Source organism: Pinus tabuliformis, chromosome 8 (genome assembly GCF_031772625.1).
Source record: "Pinus tabuliformis cultivar Carrire ecotype Pingquan chromosome 8, CPIR1, whole genome shotgun sequence".
NCBI lineage: Eukaryota > Viridiplantae > Streptophyta > Pinopsida > Pinales > Pinaceae > Pinus > Pinus tabuliformis.
In genome coordinates this window covers 1,805,306,359-1,805,333,873 of record NC_142294.1, presented here as the reverse complement: position 1 = coordinate 1,805,333,873, position 27,515 = coordinate 1,805,306,359, and positions in this window count along the sequence as shown.

The following is a 27,515-nucleotide window of genomic DNA, read 5'->3' as shown; positions in this document are numbered from 1 at the left end:
CTTTGCTTCATCTAAAACAAGGATGAATCTTAGTGGTTGATGAGGGATGAGATCTAATGATGGATCAGGATCATAAGACCTTAAATGAATTATCATTATTTGGTCTAATCGTGGATAGTCTAGATATGAATGGTGACACATGATTTACATTGTAAATGTTCTGATCTGGGTATGACTAAAGATAAGAATAGTTGTGATGTTTTAAGTTAGTATTTGCAGATTTGTATGCTGGTTCTCTTTGATAAAAGCGCGTATACACATTGGTTCGGCACATCAAAGAAGCATATACATTATGAAATATGATGTTTGAAGTTGCAATTGGTTCTGGTTGTTGATGCAGAGTTATGGGTTCTGCTCTGTGTTCTGGTGATAGTGTTCTGGGTTTAGATCTGAGTACTGGTTACAATGATTTGTTTGTTCCAGTTGATTGGTTGAATTTGATTAAGTTTGAATGAATGGTTGATTCAGTTGTGTCAGAGGTTCAGTGATTGTTTCATTCAGTATGTCAGAGGTTTCAGTGATTGATTGATTCAGTTGTGGTTGATTCAGAGATTGATGATTGAGTTTCAATGATTAGCTGATACAAATGTATTTTATGGTTGTATTGTAGTGGTGATTGATTTTGAGCTTCAATGTTACTAATGGGTCCAATATGAAAATTTGATGAAACGAGACCTTCAAATTGTGATGTTGTGTTCCAGGAGTATCCAATCTGAAAATTTATGAAACGTGGTCCCTAGAGGAAGAGAGAAGGTCGTAGCCTTTTGTAGGGCGGCGCCTACGTATTGGTAAACATATCAGCGAGTACAAGAGCCATGAGATTGGAGCTCCCTTCCAGTAGCAACTGGAAAACGATTGAAGGTTGGAGCCTTCTGTAGGCTGGCATCTACGTACTATTAAATGGATTGGCTAGTACAAAAAAGTGAAGGGTTTGGAGCTCTCTTCCAATAGCAGCTGGAAAATGAGTGAAGGTTGGAGCCTTTTGTAAGCCAATGCCTACATACTAGTAAACGGATCAGCTAGTACAAGAGCTAGGGGGTTGTAGCTCCCTTCCAATAGAAGCTGGAGAATGTGAGAAGATGTAGCCTTCTACAGGTGGGTGCCTACGTACTGGAATGAGTATGTACTAGTACAAGATAGTAAACAAGTTTTTCTTATATTAAAAGAAGACAGTGGTAGGTGGTTTTTGTCCCGCATTGGGTTTCCACCTTAAATCTTAGTTTTCATGTGTGTTGTTTATGTGTGATGGTTTATTCTATTATTACTGCACATGGTTACTATTTATATGGTTAATGAAGTACTGATGCACTAATTAAAGATCAACATATGATGAATTAACTGAATCATAAGTTTGTTGGATATACGCTGATTGCTTTAAAGACAGTGGTGTGTACACGAGTTACCTTCATTTAAGTAGTGTATATAAATTTGAGTATGAAAATACAAATTTATTGATTTGATAAATATTGATTCACCTCCCCCTCCCCCCCTCTCAATAGTATTTCCAACAATTTGTATCGGAGCAGGTACTTTAGCAGAAGCTTGATCGCTTGAAGGAGATCCATAGAAACAATGGGAAAGAAGCTAAAGAAGAAAGCGCCTCAAAAGAAGAAGACATCTCAAAGGAACAGCAACAACAGGAGAGACAATGGGCCATCAGGTGGAAGAAAGTATTTAGATTCAGAATCACCTCAGATTGAATATGAACAAGAAAAAGAATATCAGGTGCAAATTTTTGGTCTTCTGGTGATACTTTTCTCTGTTCATGCAATGTTTAAGATATTGAAATTGATAATGAAAGAAATATAGAGGAAGAAGTTAAAGACTCACAGATAAAATTAGAGATCAAAAAGACTATTTAACAAAAGGGAGTGTGCTTTCAAAGAAGAAGTTACCAGATTAAAAGCTCAGTTGGAGGAAGGAAACAAAGTAAGGAAGCAGTACAAGGAAAGGAAGATCAATGTCAAGAGTTGCAGGATGAAATGACATCATTAAGAAATGAAGTAAATGAAAAGAGCACAACAATCAAGAGACTTAAAGATAGATCCAGCTCCTATGAAAGTCTTGAAGCTAAGATCCTTTCTCTAAAAGAAGATCTTGAAAACTCATATAAGCATAATGAAGAAATACCTCAAGCAGATGAAGAACAAGAAAATGAGATTCTCAAATTAAGGCAAAAAGTGGAAGAAGGAAGAAAGGTTGAAGAAATCATGAAGAAGCAATATCTTGAAAATGAAGAACAATATCAGGTTGAGGTAAATATGTTAAAACGTAAAGAAAAGGATAAATTGTTACGATTCAAAGATAGTACTAAGATTTTGGATAATATTCTTAGTAGTCAAAGGTCTCCTACCATCAAAATTGTTCTTGGTTTTCATGAATCTATTGAAGGTGAATCTAGCTCACAAGATGAGGTAAGGAAATATAATGCAAAATCTCAAATGTTTAGCACCGTTCAACTCAACAAGGATGAACCTACTTTTAGCAAGTTCTTTATCCCAAACCCCTAGGTCTAGCCCAGTAGCGGAAAAAAGCAAAGGAATTAGTCCCAGGTGAGAGATAAAGGTTGGAACCCCTCGTCCGATAAGTGAAACCCAAGAGAAATAATAGTAAAATAGAGCAAGCTCGTAACCTCACTTCATAGAATTTCTCACCACTGGTAGGAATTTCTTGCTTGTCCGCATCGAGCAAGCGGCTTCGCTCCATAACAAACCAAAAAAGACAAAAAAATGATGATAAACTGCCCTATATATGCCCGATAGGTGATTAGTATTATTGTAATTTCTCCTGTTATTAATCCTATCTACCTGCGTGCTTATCCTGTCGATCTGCCTGTAAAGAAATCCTTTTGCCTTTCTCTTGTTTTTTGATTGATGCACGCAACCTCTTTGCTTGTTGTAAACAACGAGATGAGACGTCAACCCCATCAACAACCAAGAAAAGAAAGTCTTCAAAGAAAATCTTTTACTCCTAACTAAGGAAGATATATTCGGTTATTCCCTCTAATGAATAATGTTGAATGTTTTATGTCATAATTTTGGACATGTTGCAACGAGATGCAGAAGTAGAATGGTTCAAGACCGTCACATAGAAAAATCATCCGCTTCCAAGTACTTTAAGGGATATTGTTTTTCTTGCAATATGTTTGGTCACAAAGCCATTGACTGCTATAGAATGAATATGAAACATGTAAGATGTTATGCATGTAGCAAGTTTGGACATATAGCAGAGGAATGTAGGAGCAAATTTCGGCCACCATACCAAAAGGAGAAAACGTCATCACACTCGAAGATATGGAAGAAGAAGGAATTGTTGTCAGAAAGATGTGGCATAGCTCAGTTTACAAACATAACAGACCCAGGGGGAGCTAAAAGTGTAAAACTTCAGTGTTCCAATTCTCATACGCAATTATCATGAAGATAATTCACGTATATACGCGAGTTAGAAGTTGCACAGTCGTGTATATGCTTTTTTGAGGAAAAAGTTGTGGGGCGGACTTAGGAAAAGGAATCTAATATGGTTCAGTCAATTATCAGTGATCTATTTTGTTTGATGATGATTACAATATGTTGATGATATGTGGAAGTGTTCTTTACCCTCATAAGTTGTTGATAATTTAATGAATAACTGGATGATGATGATGCCTTGATGATTCTCACTGACAAATGCAATGATTAGATCTAACAATGAACAAATCGCACAAGTTCAGGGGGAGCATATGCTTCTAATAATGCATTGTTGGCATTATAATAGAATACCTTGGTACATGATGATACTTATACTACTTGATTCACATAGTTTCTTTGATTCAGATTACTCTTTTGATAATGGGCATATACAGGTTGTTGATCTTGATGATGATGGTGCAGATCATATATGGTATGTGATAGTTGCTGATGACTATCATGGTCTTGTTTAGATTGTTGTTCCTTGTTATAAATGTCATGTATATCGTTTGATGTAAAGGTCATGAAAAGACATAATTTTTAACCCCACTATGCATGGGAAGGATGATGTAATAATTGTTATTTCAGTCATGTTTAAACATTTGGTATATCCCCACTTGGTTGGGTGGATGAGTCAAATTCAATGTATCCCCACTTGGTTGGGTGATTGATGTATGTATGATTCATTGGTCTTAGGGAATTCATTATCAGTTGAGTTGTAGAGTCATGTTATTCTGAAAAATATCTTTGTAGACTCTGCCTGTACTCAGGGGGAGCATGGACAGCATAATTTATATCAAAGGGGTAGAAAATATTGGTCCGCCCTTTGCCCTTGATGTCAAAGGGGGAGGGTGTCTTGGCGTTGTTGTTGCCATCAAGTCCAAAGGGGGAGATTGTTGGCATTATGATATAGGTGTTGTCTTTGATGGAAACTCACATAGATGATAGTTCACAATGCAACAGGTTAACAACAAAGGATTACGGATCAGACTCCAGAGATTTTAGAAAGAGTGGTTTAAGAAATATACGTTGGTTCACTTTGTCCAAGTAGCATATACATGCGGTCTCATAGAACAAAAAGAGTGTATACGTATGCACACACTTTCATAGAAGGAAAAGCGCGTATGGAATGGAAAATCAAGGTTTTGGTCCGAGGTATTACTCTGAGGTATTTGGTCCAAGGTATTGGACCAAGGTATTTGGTCTAAGATATTGGTCCTAAGTGGTTTTGGTCCAAGGTATTGAGAAAGGCCTAAAACTATATAAGGAGGAGAAGATCAAAGGGATAGGTGTGCAAGTAATGAATATCTTATGAAGAGTGAGATCAAAAGAAAATATGCATGTTATGGGTTTCTAATGCTTTGCTTGATTTGAACTAAGGATGAACCTTAGTGGTTGATAAGAGATGAGATCTAATGATCGATCAGGATCATAAGACCTGAAATGAATTATCATTATGTGGTTTGATCATGGATATTCTAGATCTGAATGCTAACGAATGATTTACACTGTAAATGTTATGATCTAGGTATCACTGAAGACTGGAATAGTTGTGATGTTTTAAGTTAGTATTTGCATACTTGTACGCTAGTTCGCTTTGATAAAAGTTCATATACACGTTGGTTCAGCACATCGAAGTAGCGTATACATTATGAAATATGATGTTTGAAGTTGCAATTTTTTCTGGTTGTTGATGCAGAGTTCTGGGTTCTGCTCTGTGTTCTGGTGACTGTGTTCTGAGTTCAGATCTTAGAACTAGTTACAGTGATTTGTCTGTCCCGGTTGATTAGTTAAATTTGATTAAGTTTGAATGAATGGTTGATTCAATTGTGTCAGAGGTTCAGTGATTGTTTGATTTAGTATGTCAGAGGTTTCAATGATTGATTGATTCAGTTGTGGTTGATTCAAAGATTGATGATTGAGTTTCATTGATTGGTTGATGCAAATGTATTTGATGGTTGTATTGCAGTGGTGATTGATTTTGAGCTTCAATGTTACTGATGGGTCCAGTATGAAAATTTGATGAAACGAGGCTTTCAAATTGTGGTGTTGTGTCCCAGGAGTATCCAGTCTGAAAAATTATGAAATTTGGTCCCTGGAGGAAGATAGAAGGTCATAGCCTTCTATAGGTCGGTGCTTATGTACTAGTAAACATATCAGTCAGTACAAGAGCTAGGGGGTTGGAGCTCCCTTCTAGTAGCAACTGGAAAATGAGTGAAGGTTGGAGCCTTCTGTAGGTTGGCACCTATGTACTAGTAAATGGATCGGCTAGTATGCCAGGGGGTTGGAGCTCCCTTCTAGTAGCAATTGGAAAATGAGTGAAGGTTGGAGCCTTCTATAGGTCGGCGCCTACGTACTAGTAAATGGATCGGCTAGTACAAGAGCTAGGGGGTTGTAGCTCTCTTCCAATAGAATATGGAGAATGAGAGAATGTTGTATCCTTCTACAGGTGCATGCCTACGTACTAGAATGAGTCTGCACCAGTACAAGATTGTAAACAGGTTTTTCTTATATTAAAAGAAGACAAAAGCAGGTGGTTTTTGTGCCGCATTAGGTTTCCACATTAAATCTTGGTGTTCATGTGTGTTGCTTATGTGTGATGGTTTATTCTGTTATTACCGCACATGGTTACTATTTATATGGTTAATGAAGTACTGATGCATTGATTAAAGATCAACATATGATGAGTTAACTGAATCATAAGTTTGTTGGATATACGCCGGTTGCTTTAAAAATAGTTGTGTGTACACGCGAGTTACCTTCATTGAAGTAGCATATATAAATTTGAGTATAAAAATAAAAATTTATTAACTTGATAAACGCTGATTCACCCACCCCCCTCTCAATATTATTTCCAACAAAGTTGACTTTCATTGACCAAGTTTGATTGTTGTTTGGTTGATTGTTTTGACTGTTGTTTGGATGATTGTTTTGACTATTGTTCAGCCATCTAAGGAGACCGGGTTTGGCCGAGCTCCAAAGAGGATGCTTTTTTGTTACGTTGACCATATTTGACTTTCTAGTTAGCGTTGAATTTGACTGCAGCTCACTGCAGATTTGACAGGGCTACTTTGACTTTGATTTGACAAGTCAATTTTGACTTTTTGTACTCTCTCTCTCTCTCTCTCTGCTAAAAAATTAATATAATAATAACAATTGATCAAAGGGTTTTCCCCATCTTGGAGTTTTTTTCCCTAGCATCAACCAAATCTGGTTTTCTCTTGTCTTGCCTTTTCTTCTGCATTTTTTTATTTCATGTTCTATCTACATTTATTTTCAATGTGATTAATGGTTAAAGTGATTTGTGTTGGAATCTAAATTGGAAATTGTCATTGGGTTGCTAAAGGACATTGATATAATTGTGCTAAGCATAGAACATACCATTGTTAACTAAAATTAACATGGTATCAGAGCTCAGGTGAAGAAAAATCCCAAGCAAGAGAGATCTATTGGACAAGTTACCATGGAATCTACATCTTACTTCAACACTGAGGACAAGCTCAATGAAAAATTTGACTACCATGCATGGAAGATGACTTTGGACTTGACTTTGGAAGGGCATGATGCAATGGACTATGTGCAGGAAAAAGTGGTGGACTTTTTGCTGCGAAGATGAAGTATAAGAATTAGGGGATTTTTTAGGTCTAAAATGGGCATCCTAAGGAAAAAATAATCGTGGAAATAATAAAATAAAATTAGATTACATCATCAAATTTTAGAGGTAAAAGAGACAACTATTTTTTCAACTCGTATTTTTAATTTATCTTCGTATGGGTTTACTCAAATTTTAAGCGGAAACACTCGTTGTGTTGTGAAACCAGCTCACAAAAAGATAGAAAAGATAAATCAACACCTTAGAAATAAGCCTCTTCGAGGGGGAAACCTCTTTTACATTACACAAATGAACAATTCTTGGATGATACAAATGACAAGACCTCCTTTCTATATATAGGAGTCTAAGGGTTCATAATATAATCAAAGCCGACATAACAATAATAATGTAAGGGCACAATAATAACAATAGTGGGCTTCAATGGGGCACAATAATAACAATATCGGGACTACATGGTCACAAAAAAATAACAAGGGATTTGTACTAATAACAATAATGGATTACACTAGTATTATAGGGACCTAACATGCCCCTCTCCTTCAAAAAGTCTTGTCCTCAATGCTTGAGTAGTTCTTGATGCTTCTGTATAAATTCTTGTCCTCACATGTGGAATCTTCAGCGGGTAAGTTCTTCCACTTGAAATACTATGAAATTGATCTATTTCATAGTTGTCGATTTCTTGGTTCTGTGACTGCTTCAGGTTCCAATATGATTTTTCCTTCCTTGTCAAGTTCTCGCAATACGGTTTGAACTGAGATATTCTGCAACTTTTGAATGAGTTCCCACTCCTTTGGGCATATGGATATCTGTAAGGCCTGATGTTTGGAGGAACACTTCCTGGAATCAAATGAATAGCACAATCATGATCACAAATAGGTGGGAGGCCTTTGGGAGTCTCAAATACCTTGGAATGATTGTCCAAAACGTTTTGGAGATCTGGAGAACTACATGATTTCAATGTGGGATCCTCTAGTGAACATAATTGTGAAATTACGCCCCGTTGTTCTTTATTTAGAAGCTTTGTCACGTTGTTAGAGTTGATTATATTTCCTGGTTTCCCTTCGATACCCCTCAATTCAACTTCCTTTCCTTCCCAAAAAAATTCAAGAAAAGTTCTTGAAAATTAAAAGCTATCATACCCAAAGATTGTAGCCATTGGACACCTAGTAAAACATTAGCACCACCCATTAGAATGGAAATCATTGGGCTATTCAATACATATTCTCCCATGGATAGCTTGATATTATGGCACTTTCTAGAGCAATTTATGGTTCCCCCACTTGCAACCATCACTTGACACTCTGGTGCTAGATATAGAAAGCAATTCAATTCCTTGGCTATCTTACAATGAATAAAATTATGGGTATTGCCCGAATCAATCAACATTATTACCTTTTTCTTCCTGATATGTCCTTCTATCTTGATAGTTTAAGGAGTGGTAATTTCTTCCAATGCATTACAAGATATGGTCAGATTCATTTCTTGATGCTTGATGTGATCTTTCACTTCTTGAACATTTTTCTTCTTGATATGTCCTTCAATATTGATAGTTTTAGGAGTCGTAATTCCTACCAATGTATTACAAGATATGGTTGGATTCATTTCTTATTTCTTGATGTAATCTTTCACTTCTTGAACTTTTTTCTTCTTGATATGTCATTCTATCTTGACAGTTTGAGGAGTGGTAATTATTTCCAATGCTTTACAAGATATGGTCGAATTCATTTCTTCTTTCTCTAAGGTGGGTTCCTGGTGTCTATCCTCTTCTTTTGATGTTTCTTGATCCTTTTCTTCCTCCTCTTCATAAACTATGTAAAATAATTTCTTCTCAGCACACTTATGACCTTTAGTGTATTTTCTATCACAATTGTAACAAAGCCCTTTTTCTCTTTTTTCTTCCAATTGTTGTGGTGTAAACCTTGTAGGGTGTGGAAAGCTAGGAGAAAAAACACTTCCATAATTATAGTCTTGAGTGGTGGGATTCCTTGTTTACATAATTTCGCTTTCAATTTTCTTGCCAACCTGAATGCCTTCTCCAATGAATCAGGTTCCCAAAGACGAACTTTGTGTTGAATGTTATCATTTAAAGTCCCTATGACTACACCAATCATTTTCTTCTCTGGAATATCATTTACCCTTATATTCAATCTTTGGAAGTCCTCAATGTGCTCTGCCATTGAACCCTTTTGTTTGAGATTTATCAATTAGCTAAAGAAGGTGTTTCTCTGTGTATCCTCATAATGTGCTATCATTTTCTCCGTGAAAATTGACCACGTGACAAATGCTTTACGAGAACAAAGCCCTTTATACCATAAAAATTGATTTGGTTCTAAATAATTAGATGCAATATGTACCTTTTGTAACAGTGGTGCACCACGTAGATCAAAATATTTCTCCATTTGTAGTATCCAATTTACCGGATCCTTTCCATCAAACTTCCTCATCTTGCTTTTTCTTGATTTTAGGAGCTCAATCTTGAAATGACTGTAACTATGTACTTTCGGATCTTTAAGTTCTGAAATTGCGATATGTGGTAGCTCTCTGCGTCCTCTTTCCAATGCCACCAGTTTGATCAAAATTAGATTCTCAAAAAAATATTTATGCACAATCTCCCAAGATAACCTGATTATATGCCTTTTCAAAAGAGTGAACTTGTACAAAGTGCCATGTGTCACTGTTTCCACCTACGAACCTGAAATTGATACACAAAAATCTACAGGAAGTCCTCTTTCTATAACTTCTTATGAAACTGCCATCTGATGCTCATATATAAAGTTATGACGATTTTCCCAAGGTCACATGTTTGGGATGTAATTTGGGTGTCTGCCGAAACCCTAAATTTCGTGGACTGTATCTCCACAAATATAGCGAAACAAGCCCTAAAATTCAGGCCCGAGCTTCAACAAGTTTTCGTATCCAATGGGTTTTAATTTCAGAGGTTAAAACTTTGTAGAAATATAATTATAGCGAAAATTCCATGATGACCTATTTGAGATGGAATTTTGAAGCTTGCCAAAAACCCTAACTTCCTCAGAACATATTTCTGAAAATATAGCGAGACAAGATCTAAAATTATGACGCGAGCTTCAGTTTGATTTTGGCTCAAATGGGTTTTTTTTTAGCTTCTGAAACGTCGCCGAACAAAAGTTATAGCGAAAATGCCACGATGACCTGTTTGGAGCAGCAAAACCCTAGAATCCAAAGCTCTAATACCAAATGTTATGAAACCAGCTCACAAAAAGATAGAAAAGATAGATCAACGCCTTATAAATAAGCCTCTTCGAGGGGGAAACCTCCTTTACATTACACAAATGAACAATTCTTGGAGGATACAAATGACGAGACCTCCTTTCTATATATAGGAGTCTAAGAGGTCATAATATAATCAGAGCCGACATAACAATAATAATGTAAGGGCACAATAATAACAATAGTGGGCTTCTATGGGGCACAATAATAACAATATATGGACTACATAGTCACAACAATATAATAAGGGGGTTGTACTAATAACAATAAGGGATTACACTAGTATTATAGGGACCTAGCACGTTGGATGAAGAATTTGATTCCTCATCCAAGGAGTACCCATGTTACATATTTTTTATGGACCCTCCTACACGAAAAATGAGAAATACATGAAAAATGTGATTGCAATCACATTTTTTCATGTATTTCTCATTTTTCGTGTAGTAGGATCCATCGAAACTATGTAACATGGGTTCTCATTGGATGAGGAATTAAATTTTTCATCCAACAAGTACTCCGCTCGAAATTTGAGTAAAAAAATAAAGAGATAAGTTCAAAATACGAGTTGGAAAAATAGTTTTATTATTTTATTATTTTTTAATATTTGTACCTTTTTACCCCAAAAATGGTGAATCATCCCCCATGGTTGACATCATCATCTTGAATCTTATTGGTTCTTATAAAGTTTATTTTAGTTGTACATTTTTCTTAGGAGGCCCATTTTAGACCTCAAAAATCCCCTAATGAAAGGTGAGGTCAAAGCTAAGAAAATTATCGTAGACTCGATTCAAAAGCATTTGGTTGTTTATATTTCTAATTTGGGAACATCTAAGGAGATGTATGATAAGCTGGTTGGGATGTTCAAAGTGTACAATGCAAATCAAATCCTCTTTCTCAAGAACAAGTTGAAGAACATCAAGATGAATAAAGGGGAATCTATCCAATCATACTTCATGAGAATAACACAAATCAAGAATGACCTACTATCTATTGGAGAAGTTATTGTTGATAGGGAGTTCACTCTCATCGCACTTGGAGCTCCCTCAAGAACATGGAATGTGGTTAACACCACCATTCTCAACAGTGATAGGATACCTAGTTTCAATGAATTATTGGCTAAATCCACTCTAAAGGAGACAAGGATGATGGAGAGAGACAAGCCTTCAAATGGAAATGAACCTACTACTTTCTCCACTCATGCAAAGAAGAAGAATAATGTTGGTCTAAGGAGACAGGGTCTAGGATTCAAGCAGAGATTCAAAGAAGGAAGAAAAAGAAGGTGTTACAATTGCAACAAGTTCAGCCACTATGCTAGAGAGTGTCCTCACAAGAAGAATTCTCCAAGGGATGATGACAACACCAACCACAACAATTTGAAAGACAATGGCAATTAAAGGAACAACGGGTTCAACAACAAAGGAAACAGGAATGCTCCCGCTACTCGAAATGGAAATGTTCGACCTCCCAAGAGGACAAGAAATGTCAGGTATGATGAAAGTAATGTTGTAGAAAATCAAAATGAATTGTATCTTATTTCCACTCTATCTACTGCCTCTCCTTCAAATACATTGGATCATTGGTTGATTGATACTAGAGCCTCAAGGCACTTCACTGAGTACATGGAGGCCCTCTCAAATTTGGTTGAAAAAAAGACTAATTTGGAAATCATACTTGGAGATAATGCCACCTACCCCATGAAAGGGATAAGTATTGCCACTCTTCACTTGAATCAAAGTCAAACCATTCATCTACAAGAAGTGTTGTATGTGCCCGATTTGAAGAAGAACTTGGTGTCTATTTTTGTGATGGAAAATAAAGTCTTCAAAGTAGCATTCATTGATCGAAAGGTACATATTTAGCAAAGAAACCCTAAAGATGCATTCTCTTGGATTTAGGGTGGATGGTCTCTATCAAGTTGGAGGAAGTCCTTTGGAAGCCTTTGCTAGCGATACTTCTCTCCAGTTTGAGTTATGGCACCAAAGATTTCACCATCTACATTACAAAGTCTTGCCTGGGGTAAGAAAGATGGTCACGGGTATGTCCAACTTCAATATGAACCATGAAGGTGTTTGTCAGGGCTGTGCAACTAGGAAACATACAAAGGGACCATTCCCATCTAGTGAAAGCAAGACTACCAATATTCATCAATTGGTCCATTCTGACCTATCCGATATGTTTTCTGTAACATCATTGGGAGGATACTTATACTATGCAATATTTGTGGATGAATTCTCACACAAAACATGGATCTATTTCTTAAAGAAGAAGGATGAAGTGTTTAAATGGTTTCTTTCTTTCAAAGCATTAGTGGAAAATCAAATAGGGAAGAACATCAAGATATTGAGGACCAACAATGGAACCGAATATGAATTAAATGACTTTAATGAATTTTGTAAAGAGGTTGGCATTAAGAGGGAAACAACTCTTCCATACACTCTTAATCAAATGGCATTGTTGAAAGGAAGAATCGAACAATCATGGAAGCTACTCGTGGCAAGCTCCGTGATCAAGGTCTACGAAAGTTATTATGGGGGGATGTTGCCAACACTGTCGTGTATGTTCAAAATAGGAGCTTGCATCAAGCATTGAATTTCAAAACACCCAATAAGGTTCTATCTAGTAAGAAACATTATGTTTCTCATTTTAGAATATTTGGTTGTCCCGTATATTTTCATGTGCCTAAAGAGAAGGAATAAGCTGGAAGCATCTAAGAAGAAAGATATATGTGTTGGCTACAGCGAAAATTCAAAGACATAGAATCTGTGTATGGTCAAAGAGATGTGGAAGTAAGTTGTGATGTCACCTTTGATGAAGACACTTCCCTTGCGAAAGCTAGAGATCTCCCTCTCCCAAGGGAGAATGATGATGATGTTTCAAAAAAACAAGATAAACCTTTAACGAATGAGCCTATGCTCAATGTTGAAGGCCCGATGGATCCCATTGATCCACCTCCTGGTGATCCCTCTCCCTCAAGGAAAATACCTGTATGGCTCAAAGATACTCTCGAAGATGTTGAAAATCATACTACTCCAAGAGGGACATTTCGCGAAAGTAAGAAGCCAAACAGGTACCAAGGGTACTTCGTTGTTATGAGTACTATTGTTCAAGTTGAACCATGCATGTTTGAAGAAGTCGTAAAGCACCAAGTATGGAAGGATACAATGAATGAGGAATATGAATCTATCATGAAAAATGATGTCTAGGACGTGGTTCCTAGACCCAAGGACAAGTTTTTGGTCACCTCAAAATGGCTTTAAAAAATTAAACATGGATTTGATGGGAGTGTTAAAAAGTATAAGGTCAAGTTCGTTGCTCGAGGTTTCACTCAAAAGGAAGGAGTGGACTATGATGAGATATTTGCACCAGTTGCCCGATATACCACTATCTGATCTATTATCGCCCTCGTTGCCACTCAAGGATGGAGCCTACATCAAATGGACATTAAGACTTCCTTCTTGCATGGCTCGCTTAAGGAGCAAGTCTACTTGGAACAACCTCAGGGGTTTGAAGTTCAAGATCGAAGGACACGTATGCAGGTTGAAGAAAGCCCTCTATGGGTTGAAGCAAAACCCCTAGGACTTGGTACAAGAGGATTGATAGCTATCTTATGAAGCTAGGATTTACAAGGAGCTATGCTAACCAAAACCTATACTTCAAGGTTGTAAAGGACATGCCTCTCATTTTGGTCCTTTATGTAGATGATCTCTTTCTGACCAATGTCGACCCTCTCATTTATCAATGCAAGAGGGATTGACTTCCGAGTTCAAGATGAACGACCTAGGACTAAAGCACTACTTCCTAAGCTTGGAGGTCTAGCAAACTCTAGGTGAGATTTTCCTTTCTCAAGGAAAATACATTGTGAAGCTGCTCAAGAGATGTGGGATGGTGGATTGCAAGTTTGTGACTACTCCGATGGAACTCAACTTCAAGAAGCTATGTGCAAGTGTTGTTGGGCCTGAATTGGCAAACCCTTCTGAATATAGACAACTTGTGGGGACCCTAATTTTCTTGGTAATCTCTCGTCCGAACATATTCTTCGGCGTGGATACATTGAGTCAATTTATGGTCGAGCCTCATCACATACATTGGATTGTTGCTGAGAATGTATTGAGATATCTTCGTAGCACAATCAACTATGGACTGAGATACACTATCAAGAATTTGAGTCTACATGGATATACTAATTCTAATTGGGTTGGCAGTGTGGTGGATCTTAAGAGCACATCTGGATGTTGCTTCTCATTGGGGTCTCCTTCAATTTCCTGGATGAGCAGGAAGCAGAAATCTGTTGCTCTAAGCACTACCAAGGGCGAATAATTGCAGCTAGTATGCCCTGTTGTGAGGTTGTTTGGTTGAGGAAGCTCGTTAGTGAGTGATCCAAGATCTTTTTGCTTATAGATGTGTTAAAGAGTTACATGCATAAATTGTAGCTTAAACATAGAAATTTAATGTGCACATGAGAGAAGAGGAGAAACACATAAAGAATGAAAGAAGACAACAAAAATTGATAATGGAGTTCACCCGACTTGGACTACATCTCCGGGCCCTTCTCGATCAATGGGGAGTGCTTCATTCACTAAATGGCATGAGAAAGAAGAGTACAAGCATCAATTACAAAAAAAAGGAGTCTTATACCTCCCTACTGAAGAATGGATGAAAAATACAAAACTCTGATGGAGAAACAGACAGTTCCATTGCTTCCATGGCGTTGAGAAATGCTGAAACCATATAAAATTTGTGAAAATCTGACAGTGTGAAAATTTGACCCTCTTGCAAAAATCTGCCTCGAACTGCGTGCATTGCCTCCTCTGTGTGGGCACACTGATAAACTGTGTTTAAATAATAAAAATGTGACGAACTTAACAAAAATTCCATTGTTGAATGTGTTAGCGCTTGAAATTTCACCTCAGGCTGAAAAAGGTAAACTCCAAGGCAACATCAAACCACTTAGCCTCGTAGCTAGCCCTACGGGGCAGGAGAGGGCTCTCTCCAGTCTATCTCGGTAGGGATCTTCAACGGACGAGATAACCAATGAGGAAACACTGATTTTAGGCTAGTAAACTGATAAAAGGTTTGATTTGGGATTTTTAGGGTTTTGGTGGAAAGTTGGGGAAAGGCAATTTTGGGTGCGGGGATTGGACACAGTTTTTGCAAGGGGTTCTTTGGGGCAAGGTAGGAGACTGTACTGATGCCTTTGAATTAAGTGAATGGATAGGAATGACCCGTGAGGAGCTAAAGAGAGCAAGAAACCTTCAAGGGTTCTCTTTAGACAGATGAAAACATAAATATTAAGCAAACTTAAAAGCAGAGCATGGCAATCATGAATTCTACTTTAACACTTCATTTTCCTAATTTGCAGAAGGAAAAGTAATGAGATGATTCACATAACAAACTTACAAGTAAAAAGAAAAACACATCATCAATACATGTAACCACAGGAATCCCAGAAAGGACTGCAAAACCCTGGTCTTCCTTTGCCAAAAATTGCAGAGATACAATGAGTAATACAATAGAAGCTTCTCCCTCAAGAGTCCAACCCTCCAACCTCTGAAAATGACTAAGAAAATACATAATATAGGCAATCTAACACCTTTCCTTGCCTCTAGGGGTCGAGCTCATCCTTCTAGGAGTTGTTTCAACCAATTCTAAACTGAGCACTAAAATCTAGGCAGTCAAAACAACTTGCCTCTATAAGCTAGGAAACCAATTCATTCATTAAATGTTTGCTATTTCATGAATGAATCTTCTAGAATAGGTAAATAAGTGTCATGTCAACATGAAAATACATTAATTACATCAAAGAGGGTGAAAAATCCCATCACAAGTCAAAACTGGTCAAATTTGGGTGAATTCCTGAGCTGTAGATGAAAAATTGGCAAACTTTCCCAACAGGTCGCGCCCTGATCCTGAACAAGTCGCGCGCTTTTGGAGCTGCATTTGAAGCACTTCTAGGTGTCCAAATGAAGGAAAAGTGGGCTTGTTGGAAAGGTTTGGATGTCTACTTTCCAAACCAAGTGTAATTTCTGAATTTGGTGGCCATTTGCCCCTCCAAAATTGCAATCTCCCAAGACTGCTTCCTGTGTTTCAAAAAGGTGGCAGCAAGTCATTTTTTGCATGTTTTTTGACCTTCTGGAGGCTCAAAACTTGATGAAATCTCTTGGTAATTGCTGAGCAGGTGTATCTTTGCATGAAAAATCCAAAAATGCTGAGTTTTCCTGAAATGGAGTTGCCCATCGAATAGGTCGCGCGCAGCGCGCGACCTGTTGGGGAGGAAAACCTGTGTTTGGCACAAAAAATTCACAATTGACAAAATTTTCTCCAAATTTCTTGAAATTTGAGCTGGGAGTCCTCAATCAAGTACCATGTTCAGTCAAAGAGGCTTTGGCCAAAATTTGGAGTGGATCGGGCCTTTTCCGTCGTTTTAGTGCCTTGGCCAACCTCCTTGGATCTGGCGATTGTATTTTTGACATTTCTCTAAAACCATGACACCTGTGCAAAAAGTGAAGGAGGTTTTTCTTCTTTGGCGTGTTGTGACAAAAACCTCTTTCAGTTTTCCAAAATTCATCTTTGATTGCTCTGAAACAGCTTTTGAGTGAAACTTATCCCGATGTGTGAAACAAGGAATTTCATGGAAATGAAGCGAAATGAAGGGGATAAGAGGCTTCTAAATTCTTGGGGAAATTTTTGGAAGTAGGGAGGGATGTTAGGAAGCAGGGGAAAGTGGAATCGCGGAGATCGAGTGAGGGGAAGGGGTCCAAAAGGGAAAAATACAGGCCCAACCTAGAAAATTGCCAGGTTGTAGCAAGAAACTAGGGTTTGTGGAAAAATGAGGAATTTGGGGGATCTTAGTGATGGGAAGCATTTGATAAGGTACTTTAAGGATAGGGGAAGTTGTATGAACATCAAGATACAAGTTTTTCCGATGATTTGACCATCCAAGAGAAATTGGCTTCAAAACCCTAGGAGAGGAATATGACCTTACCTAGGCGCAACTGAAGCATGGACAAGGTGTAAAAAGACTCATTAGACACTGAGATGATAATGAAAACCCTATGAATGATGATAGACTCAGCTGAATAGTGACATAGATTGGCATTTGGGCAACTTTGAAAAGAGTGAGAGCAAACCCTAGACCTAATGCCTAGTGACCAAATTTTGCTTGAAGACTCACTGAAATGACAAAATTTGACCTTGACACTTCAAAATCACTTTGTAAGAGCACGTTTGATCACTGGAAGAAGGCTGGAAAGACTGACACTAACAGAACGTTGGTTGAAGATCCGGTTAATATGGAGGAGGTCGGGCGGTCAAACCTCGCCTCCTCCTCTTTTTATATAACAAAATATTTTATTTCTAAAAGGGTCGGGTTGGGCCCGCCTTGGGCAGCGCACTCACCCCACCTGCGTTAGCTCCGTGCATTGCTTTAAGATGATGGTTTCGGGATCGGGTCTGTGCCCCAAGGCCTGGCCCACCCAAAAACTCTGTGTCGTTTTAACAGTGGGTTCCGTGGGATGGGTTGTGGGGTCGCGGGATCATTGTCGCCCACCCCGCTTATTTGTTGTTTCAACAGTTCCGTGGGAGGGGTCGGGGGTCGTGGCCCGCCCCTCCACTAATATATATATTTTTTTATGCAGACAAGAGTTAGGGTGGCGGGGTTGGTGGCCCGCCACCCCTTTTTTATATTTTTTTTTGTTAAAACAAATTTCACATTTTTTAAAATTCAGATTTTGACAGGAGTCGTTTTAACTAGGCGACAATTTCGCCAGGAATCTAGCCGGAGTTGGCCAGATTTTGTCCGCTAGAAAAAGTCCAAATTGTGCCTTCATTAATCATGCCCAGTGGTCAAAAAGTCAACCCAACTTTGACTGCCTCTATCTCCTTCATCCGACTCGGATTGGAGTGTCATTTGCACCGTTGGAATCAGGGTGACGAACGCTTCGATCTAATGTCAAGTTAATCGCCTTTATGCCACTTTGAATTTTGAGCCTTTTCCATGCCACTGGTATCTAGAGATCCAACTGAATCAATCCTCCCCATTGAGGAGCTTCTGGACCCCAAAAGCATTTACACTTAGCACACTATTTATATCCTTTCAACCCACACTTTCGATCACCTACACACAAAACTAGTACATTTTTTTTTGCAATCATGCACACCACACATGACTTAACAACCCTTCCTTGCCAAGAGTTTATAGCACACACTCCTTGGCCAAAGATTACATAAAAAGTAATCAATACCTCAACTACTAATAAAGAAAGGCCAAAATATCATCGTTGTGTTTTGAAGTGATAGGAAACACACCACTTTTACATTTACTTGCAACATATGATTTATAATGGTGGCCATAATAAGCTACTACCTTAGAAAAACCAACTTAATAAAATAGACCACCGTGAATGGGGTGGATTCATTTGTTGAACATGTTCTCCTTTCGGCTCCTCCAGCAATGTTTCCAGAGCATCAGACACCTGGTTTGTTGGTGTCCCTCTTTGTTGCAATGGCTACAATGATTTTTTTCTCCAAACTTTTGGGGCTGCCTTAGGGCACTTTCCCCTAGTTTTCCTCCAGTAAGTCTTTATGGGGCCCTCACTATCGCTGGACTGTGAGGAGGGAATTTTATCGTCTTTCGTTGGCTGGTTACTAGCTATATTGGAGCTTTCTCCCATTTCCTTTCTTGTGTATCTGAGTCCTACACGACGCGGCAATTCCTTGACTTCAATGGGGTTTACGATGCCTTGGCCTTTGATGTCAAGGCCCTTTCCCTGATACCCCATCTTCTTCAATAGTTTGGATCCAATCCCTATAGTATGTTTTTCAAAATCAGCTAATTCATCATCATGAAAATCATATGAAATCGAGGAGTCGTTTTTTACCTCTGGATAGCGATGTTGTAGCTTTTCCAAGGTCTCATTCTTGGTTTGCAACTGGCCTAGTAATCTTTGTTTTCTTCCCTTGCTTCCTGTAAAAGCCTACTTAGCTCAGCATTCTCTTCTTGGATGTATTGGTTGATCTCCTCAAGTTCTTGGAGTCCTGCTGCAGGGAGTGCCCTTTTCATTATTTTTGTTGAAATCCTTGATTCATGGCCGAAATCAGACCCCAAATCTATGGGTCCTCCTGCCGCGATCCCAAGGGCTGCAAACTTCGTTTCATCGTCGGAATCGGACCCCAAGTCAATGGGCCTACCTCCTGCAAATCCTACAGTTGCGACCTTCTCATCTTCCTCTGACTTAGAATCTTGGTTTTGTTGCACAGTGTGACGACCTTATGCTTCCCCTTTCTGTCATTCCTTTCAGGTCTTAGCTCAGGGTGCAACTTCCAGCAATTTTCTTCATCATGCCCCTCTTTCTCACAATGTGTACAAAAGGGATTTGCTCCCCTTCTCTTGGTTGTTGTGGCTCTCTTTGGGTGGTCATCTCGTTCAGGTGTTCCCCTGTTTTCCAGATGAATGGCCTTTACACTAGCCGAGTCAATGGTAGTAGGTTCAAACAATAATAATGAATGTCTAATGTAACTATGTAATGATCCAATGTACTTAGTTACTACTTCAAGTGAGTCAAGTGCAATGCCCAAATTAAGTGCTTGTTTTCTAAACTCCTTGGTAAAGCTTTGAACATCGTGACCTCTGCCTTGCCTCAAGTATTCCCAATCCATTAAGGCCTTTTGCTTATAACCCAAGGGATAAAATTGTTCCATTAATGCAGAAATAAAACTAGGTCATGAGGAAAGAAGATTACCCACACTCTTACTACTTCGCAATTTGCTCCCACACCAGATGAGAGCGGTGCCACTTAGTTGAAGAGAGGCCAACTGAATCTTTGCCTCATCCTCTTTGATCTGTTGAACCCTGCAGTAAATCTCAATCTGCCTAATCCAGTTATTAAGCTTTTTTGCATTACTTTCACCATTATAAATGGGAAGATCAAATTTCACATCTAATTTAAAGAAAGGTGTCTTAGATGCAACCCTTGAATTTCTACGATGATGGTGATGAGACGAAGAAGAGCTCTCACTCGTGGAAGCAGAAGGAGGGGGTTCTTCTCCACCATTTCCATGCACCGAACCTTGTTCTTCTATATCTCTCTCTTCTGCTTTCTCCAGCCTTGAAAGCAACTGACCAACATTTTCTACCATTATATAGAAGGTTTTGCAGAAATTGCGCTCCTCTTCATGACAAGCTTCTTCATCTGCCATATTTCTCCTTCGATGTGCACGCCCCGCTTCGGGATCGAAAGACTTTAGTTTCCCTTCACCTCTTCGGAGCCTGTTTCTTGTTAGTATGCAATTCACATCTAAAAAGACATGCTCTGATACCACTTGATCCAAGATCTTTTACTTATAGATGTGTTAAAGAGTTACATGCATAAATTGTAGCTTAAACATAGAAATTTAATGTGCACATGAGAGAAAAGGAGAAACATATAAAGCACGAAAGAAGACAACAAAACTTGATAACGAAGTTCGTCTAATTTGGACTACGTCTCTAGGCCCTACTCGATCAATGGGGATGGCTTCATTCATTAAGTGGCATGAGAAAGAAGAGTAGAAGCATCAGTTACAAAAAAAGGCGTCTCATACCTCCAAACTGAAAAATGGTCGAAAAATGCAGAACTCTGATGGAGAAATGGACGGCACCATTGCGTTCGTGGCGTCAAGAAATGCTAAAACCATATAAAATTTGTCAAAATCAAACAAAGTGAAAATTCAACCCTTCTACAAAAATCTGCCTCAAACTGCGTGCACGGCCTCCTCTGCCTGGGCGCACTGATAAACTGCGTTAAATAATAAAAATGTGACGGAATTAACAAGAAGTCCATTATGGTGCGTTGGTTGAAGATCTGGTTAATATGGAGGAGGTTGGGCAGTCAAACCTCGACTCCTCTTGTTATATAACAAAATCTTTTATTTTAAAAGGGTCAGCTCCGTGCATTGCTTTAAGATGGCGGTTTCGGGATCGGGTTCGTGCCCCAAGGGCTGGCCCACCCAAAAACTCTGCGTCATTTTAACAGTCTCGTGGTGTGGGTTATGTGGGATGGGTTGTGGGGTGGCAGGGTCATGGTCGCCCACCCTACTTATTTGTTGTTTCAACAGTGCCATGGGAGGGGCCGGGGGTCGTGGCCCACCCCTCCACTAATATATATATTTTGTTATGCGGATAAGAGTTGGGGTGGCAAGGTTGGTGGTCTGCCACCCCTTTATATATATATATATATATATATATATATATATATATATATATATATATATTGTTAAAACAAACTGCACATTTTTGAAAATTCGGATTTTGACCGAAGGAGTCATTTTAACCAGGCAACAATTTCACCCGGAATCCGGCTAGAGTTGACTGAATTCCGTCCGTCGGAAAAAGTCCAAATTGTACCTTCATTAATCCTGCCGAGTCATCAAAAAGTCAACCCAACTTTAACTGCCTCTATCTCCTTCATCTGAACTCGAATTGGAGTGTCGTTCGCAACGTTGGAATCAAGGCGACAAGTACTTCGATCTGATGTCAAGTTAATCGCCTTCATGCTACTTTGAATTTTGAGCATTTTCCATGCCACTGGTGTCTAGAGATCCACCTAGATCAGTGAGCTATTTGAGCATGTGTTGGATACCACCATGATCTACTGCGACAACCGGAGTGGGATTCGCCTTTTAGAGAACCTTGTGTTCCATTACCACTCCAAGCACATTGATATCAAGTACCACCTTATCCAGGATATGGCACAACGACGAGCAATAAGGCTCCAACACATCAGGACTAATGAGCAGGTTGTAGACATCCTCACGAAGCCCTTAGGGAAGGTTCAATTCTTAGCCTTCCGAGAGAGACTTGGAGTCGTAGAAGGACCCTCCCATGAGGGTCCCACTTGAGTTGGACATTGAGCTCTAGGAGCTCTTGGAGGCTTGGGGTGCTTCTTGGAGCTATGAGTGACCACAAGGTTAGTGGTTCACCTTCCCCTATATGTGCATTGTGCACAGGGTGAGTGGTTCACCTTCCCCAGTGATACCCCATGATGGTTGACATGTGTGTAGGGTGAGTGGTTCACCTTCACCTACGATTGATGAGATATGCATAGGATGAGTGGTTCACCTTCCCCTGTGACATATGAGCAGGATGAGTTGTTCACCTTCACCTACGATTGATGAGATATGCATAGGATGAGTGGTTCACCCTCCCCTGTGACATATGAGCGGGATGAGTGGTTCAACTTCTCTTGTGGGTGCCTCGACATACATCCTACCCATGTAGTCTGGGACTCATGGGAAGTATCTCTCATCAGGCCAATGAGTTGGGAAAATTGGATAGGGACCATAGCACTACAAATGAACGCATCATGTACTATCGCACTCCCTATGTCTAAGATGCATGGTGTTCAACAACTTGATCTAGGATCAAGTCTTATTAAGGTTCTACCTCTAGGCTGACTTCTAGGATCAGGTATGATTGAGGTTCTACCTCTACACTAACTTTTGTCAGTGGAGAGTGGTAAGGTCTTGTGACTCACTCTCTATCGATTCTTCTTCATTATCTATATCAGTGTTCAGCAAAGCATAGATGAGATACAAAGATGGTACATGACAACAAGGTGGCATGATGATCAATGATGATGGATGAATTGGTAGGTGTAATTCTCCCTAGTTGAGAGGGAGTGTTTAAATTAACAACTAGGGCCAAATTCCACTTTGGACAGCGCATTTGATGGAGATGATTGCATTGATTTCCTCTTTTCGAGAGGACCAAAATTGACCTACAAATCATCAAATTTGGATAAACAGAAATGTGTTTTTGAATTTATGTCCACACGTGTAAATTGTCAAGATCAGCGACATCATCATGTAGGCTCATGAAGCCTAAGAGACATGTCACTTCACCCTCAATAACTTGTATAAATATGTGTGACCTCCAACCTCATTTGGCATCATCTCAACATTCACACATTCTTCTCTCTCCTTATCTCATTGGTTCATACAGCGATTGGGTATATCTTTTCTCTCACACGTGTGGCAAGAAGGACGAATTTTCTGGGCAGATTGCAAGGCTGAAATTTCAGAGTTGTCGCAGGGTTTGACCAGCATTGACCAGACACTTTGACTCATCCTTTGGCTACAATTTTTGTGGGAAATTTTTGTTTTTGGCAAGTCGTATTGTTTGGCACAGAAACCGAGAAAATCTAGGCACTTTGACTTGCGTTGACCGCAGGTGTTGATTTCAATTGATTGAGTTTGGCTATTGTTTGAATGATTGTTTTGACTATTGTTTGACCATCTAAGGAGGCCAAGATTGGTTGCCTTTGACCGAGCTCCAAAGAAGATTTTTTGTTTTATTGACCATCTTTGACTTTGTGGTTAGGGTTGAATTTGACTGCAACTCACTGTAGATTTAACAAGGTTGTTTTGACTTTGATTTGAAAAGTCAATTTTGACTTTTTGTACTCTCTTTCTCTGCTAAGCATTTGATATAATAAGAAGAATTGATCAAAGGGTTTTCCCCATCTTGGGGTTTTTCCATGGCATCCGCCAAATTTGGTGTTCTCTTGTCTTGGCATGTCTTTTGCATTTTTTTATTTCATGTTATATCTACAATTACTGTCAATTTGATTAATGGTTAAAGTGATTGCTATTGGAATCTAAATTGGAAATTGTCATTGGGTTGCTAAAGGCTATTGAAGTAACTGTGCTAAGCATATAACATACTATTGTTAACTAAAATTAACAGTGACCAATCCAAGGAACTCTATGCTAAGATTCATCCAACTTGTTCAATAGCAAAACCTCAGAATAAGAAGCAAAATGTTAGGAGGTGGATCATAAGTGTCAAGGTATCGACATGTTCCTCGCTTCTTTTATTACTCAAATGCTTGAATGGTTTGTCCATAATAATAGATTGATAGTTGAGGATCAATTACATCACACTAGTCTTACCAATGAATGTTGTCTGTTCCACTACAATCTTGAAACAATTAAATGTATTGTGTGGAATTTTCTACATGCTAAAACCTTTTGGCCTTGATCAGTTTTGAGTATAATCTGCTCCTTTTTTCCTCCTCTTGGAAATTTTTTGTTTAGGGAAAATTAGATGGTCAAATGAGTGGACTAAATATGAGGGATGTGATCATATCATCATACTAGCAAGCGTATTTTTTTGGTGAAACCACTAATTTGTGCACTTTTTGCAATAAAACTACCCCATTCTGCTAGGGAAAAGTTTCTATAGTTAAACCAATCTGGCTTTCCATGTTTCAACTAGGATTTCCATTTCTGTACTAAAGATGGACTTTAGGGCACCCTTTTTTTTTGCCTCTTTGATGTACTGAACTCAATATATATATATATATATATATATATATATATATAATCCCATCTACATAAGAATGTCTAGAGTGAGGGGAATTTCTAATATATACACAGCATTATTTTAGAAGATAAAAAATCACTTGGATGTAACCACAACGCTGAACTTTGACATTAAAAAAACGGTTCAAGGATATTAAAAACACCAACAATATCATCAAGTATTATCAATGACCATCCTTGCATCTTTAATTACGTTAAACAGTTGTCTTGATTTCCTCTCAATCTAAAACTAACATGAATACATCATTTCACCGCTACGTGCTCAAACCTGTCGAATCACAGCAGGGTGGCGTTTCCCAAGAACAAGGTTCGAATCTCACCGCCTTCTCCGGCTCTCTAATTCCAGCTCTGGTTAGCGAGCAGCAAGTGGAAAACAGGGCATACGACCTCCAATGACATAGGCAAACAGAGTGGAGTGGCCTACACAGCCCGTAATTTCAGTGGACATCTTTTCTCTTTAGGAGTCGATTGTCCGCCGGGAACTTCGTCGTTGACCGATATTCTGAAACTACCTTGAATGGAAATTTTTGGAAGGACTAACATTGTCATCGCAACGTTGCGCACATTAATAAATAAACCATAGAGATTTACAATTTCACCCTCTATCGCAAGCAGTGCAAAGGACATCACTAAACCATAAAAAATTCCAAGAAAACAATGGAAGAATTATTGAGCAGCTAGGTTTGAATTGGCTAGAGGTTTTTGTCCAACCATTGAGCAATGTGGTGAGCAGTGTGGTCAGCCGTATGAGCAGAGCAGAGCAATGTGAGCAGTGTGAGAGCAGGGAGTTTTTATGCAGCAGAAGTATTGAGCAGCGAGCAAGCAGCAGCAAATGCATTCAAACATGAAAAAGGAACCAGAAATTCCAGAACATATGGAGACAAATGATTTAGGACAAGTGAAAATTGCCTCATCCACCAAAGTTGGGAAGTGGGTTTAGGTCAATGCCAAACAATATCGGTGCATTTGAAAACGAAGAATAGCCCGTCTAAAATGGGAGCAAGCAAGAAAGAAACGGTCTCAAAAGAAAAGTAATCTAGCCCTTCTCAAAAAGCACTCAAACAAGTCTCAGACACAAGCACGTGGCAACAAGAAGTCCAAAGGAAAAGTCACTATTGATTTTGTCTTATATAGTCCCACATCCACACCTCTCACCTAGTCATCTGATCTTTATGTGAAAGAATTGTTAGCAAAACAAAGGTTAGAGGTTTTAGAAGCTAAAGGGCAGGAAAGAGATCATAAAATTCATATAGTAACGGCTGAGAACAATGCGTTAGCAGAAAGAAATAAAATTTTAAAAGAACAAGTGGCATTGCTACAGGAAGCTCTCTTGATAGGGAAGACGGAATGGCAATGCATGAAGACGGATGTGCAAAACATAAAGAAATCTATAGTGGAAAGTATAGAGGTGGTGAATGTGAAATCATCCCAGGATAAAGAGAAAATGATTGTCCAAATAAACAACCATGAAGAGAACGCAAGAGTAGAAACGAAAGGAGATTCCACCAAAGTTTTCAAAACTTGGGCTCAAGTTATTAACAATTCTGCTAATAAGAAAGGAGAAACAAATATTCAGGGTGACAACATACAAGATAGTGAAGGCAAGGAAAGACAAAATAAGGAAACAAACATAATTATTAAAGGGGTGAAAGACTATGGGAAAAATGAATGTACTCTTGACCTTGCAAGAGGCTTCTTGAAAGACAAGTCGTTATGGCAAGGACAAATATGTCAAGCATGGAGGGGGGTAAGTTTAACAGGGAGAGAGCCAGGCCCATAAAAGTCATTATGCCTAGCTTGTGTGATAAATATATTATTCTAAGCAAAAAACATCTTTTGAGGGGTTCTCATTTTTTCCTAGAAGAAGATTTAACTGTAAAACAACAAGAGGAAAGAAAGAAGGAGATTTTAAAGCTTAGGGCAGCAAGAGATGAAGGAAATAGAGCATGGATTTATAAAGGCAAAGCTGTGATAGCGCAATTTGGACCTCCTTCCAGAACAGAGCAGCAAAATGGTAATAAAGAAGAGACAACAAACTCTTCAATAGAAAATCAGAAAGCAAGGTCGGTATGGGAAAATAGGGACAAAGACTCAAATGTGAGTCTTGCATGTCAAAATAAATAGCAATCAAGTCATAGCCAAGTTTCCTTAAGATTAGTTTGTTGGAACTGCAGAGGTTACCCATGGAGACGAGGACCTAGGTTAGGGCCTATTGCGGAAAATAGAGACATAATTTGTCTCATAGAAACACATGAGCATGAAGGGTGCAAGACACCTTTGTTTGAAGGACACTAGAAGATGGCAGTGTGGAACAAGGCAGCAGGGAATAGCAAAGGGCACGAGGGTATCATGGTCTTAGTAAGGGAGAAAGAAGGTCATCTTATTCAGTTAGAAAAAGAAGACTCAAATAAACAATTCATTTGGTTTAAAATATTAGAAAATGGAAACCACATCAGAATTGCAGCATGCTATTTTGCGCCACAAGTTTCAAAAATTTACAAAGGTAGAGGGCTTGACCACAAAGATCCATTTGCAACTTTAAAAACAGATATTGCAACAAATTCGCAGCTAGGTGAAGTCCTTATAGTGGGTGATTTCAGTGCTAGGACTGCAAGTGAGCAAGCTAGCATTCTTTGTTGTAAAGATGATTGTGACCCTATTTGGCTTACAGAAGAAAGTAATCATCAGTGGGAAAGAATTTCAGAGGACAAGGGTTGCAATCTCTTTGGTGAACAATTGTTTACTTTATGTGGGGCCTTTGATTTAGTCATTTGTAATAGCTTGACTAGATGGGCAAAGTCCGGTAATTTCACTTGCAATACTTACAATAGAGAAAGTGTGGTAGATTA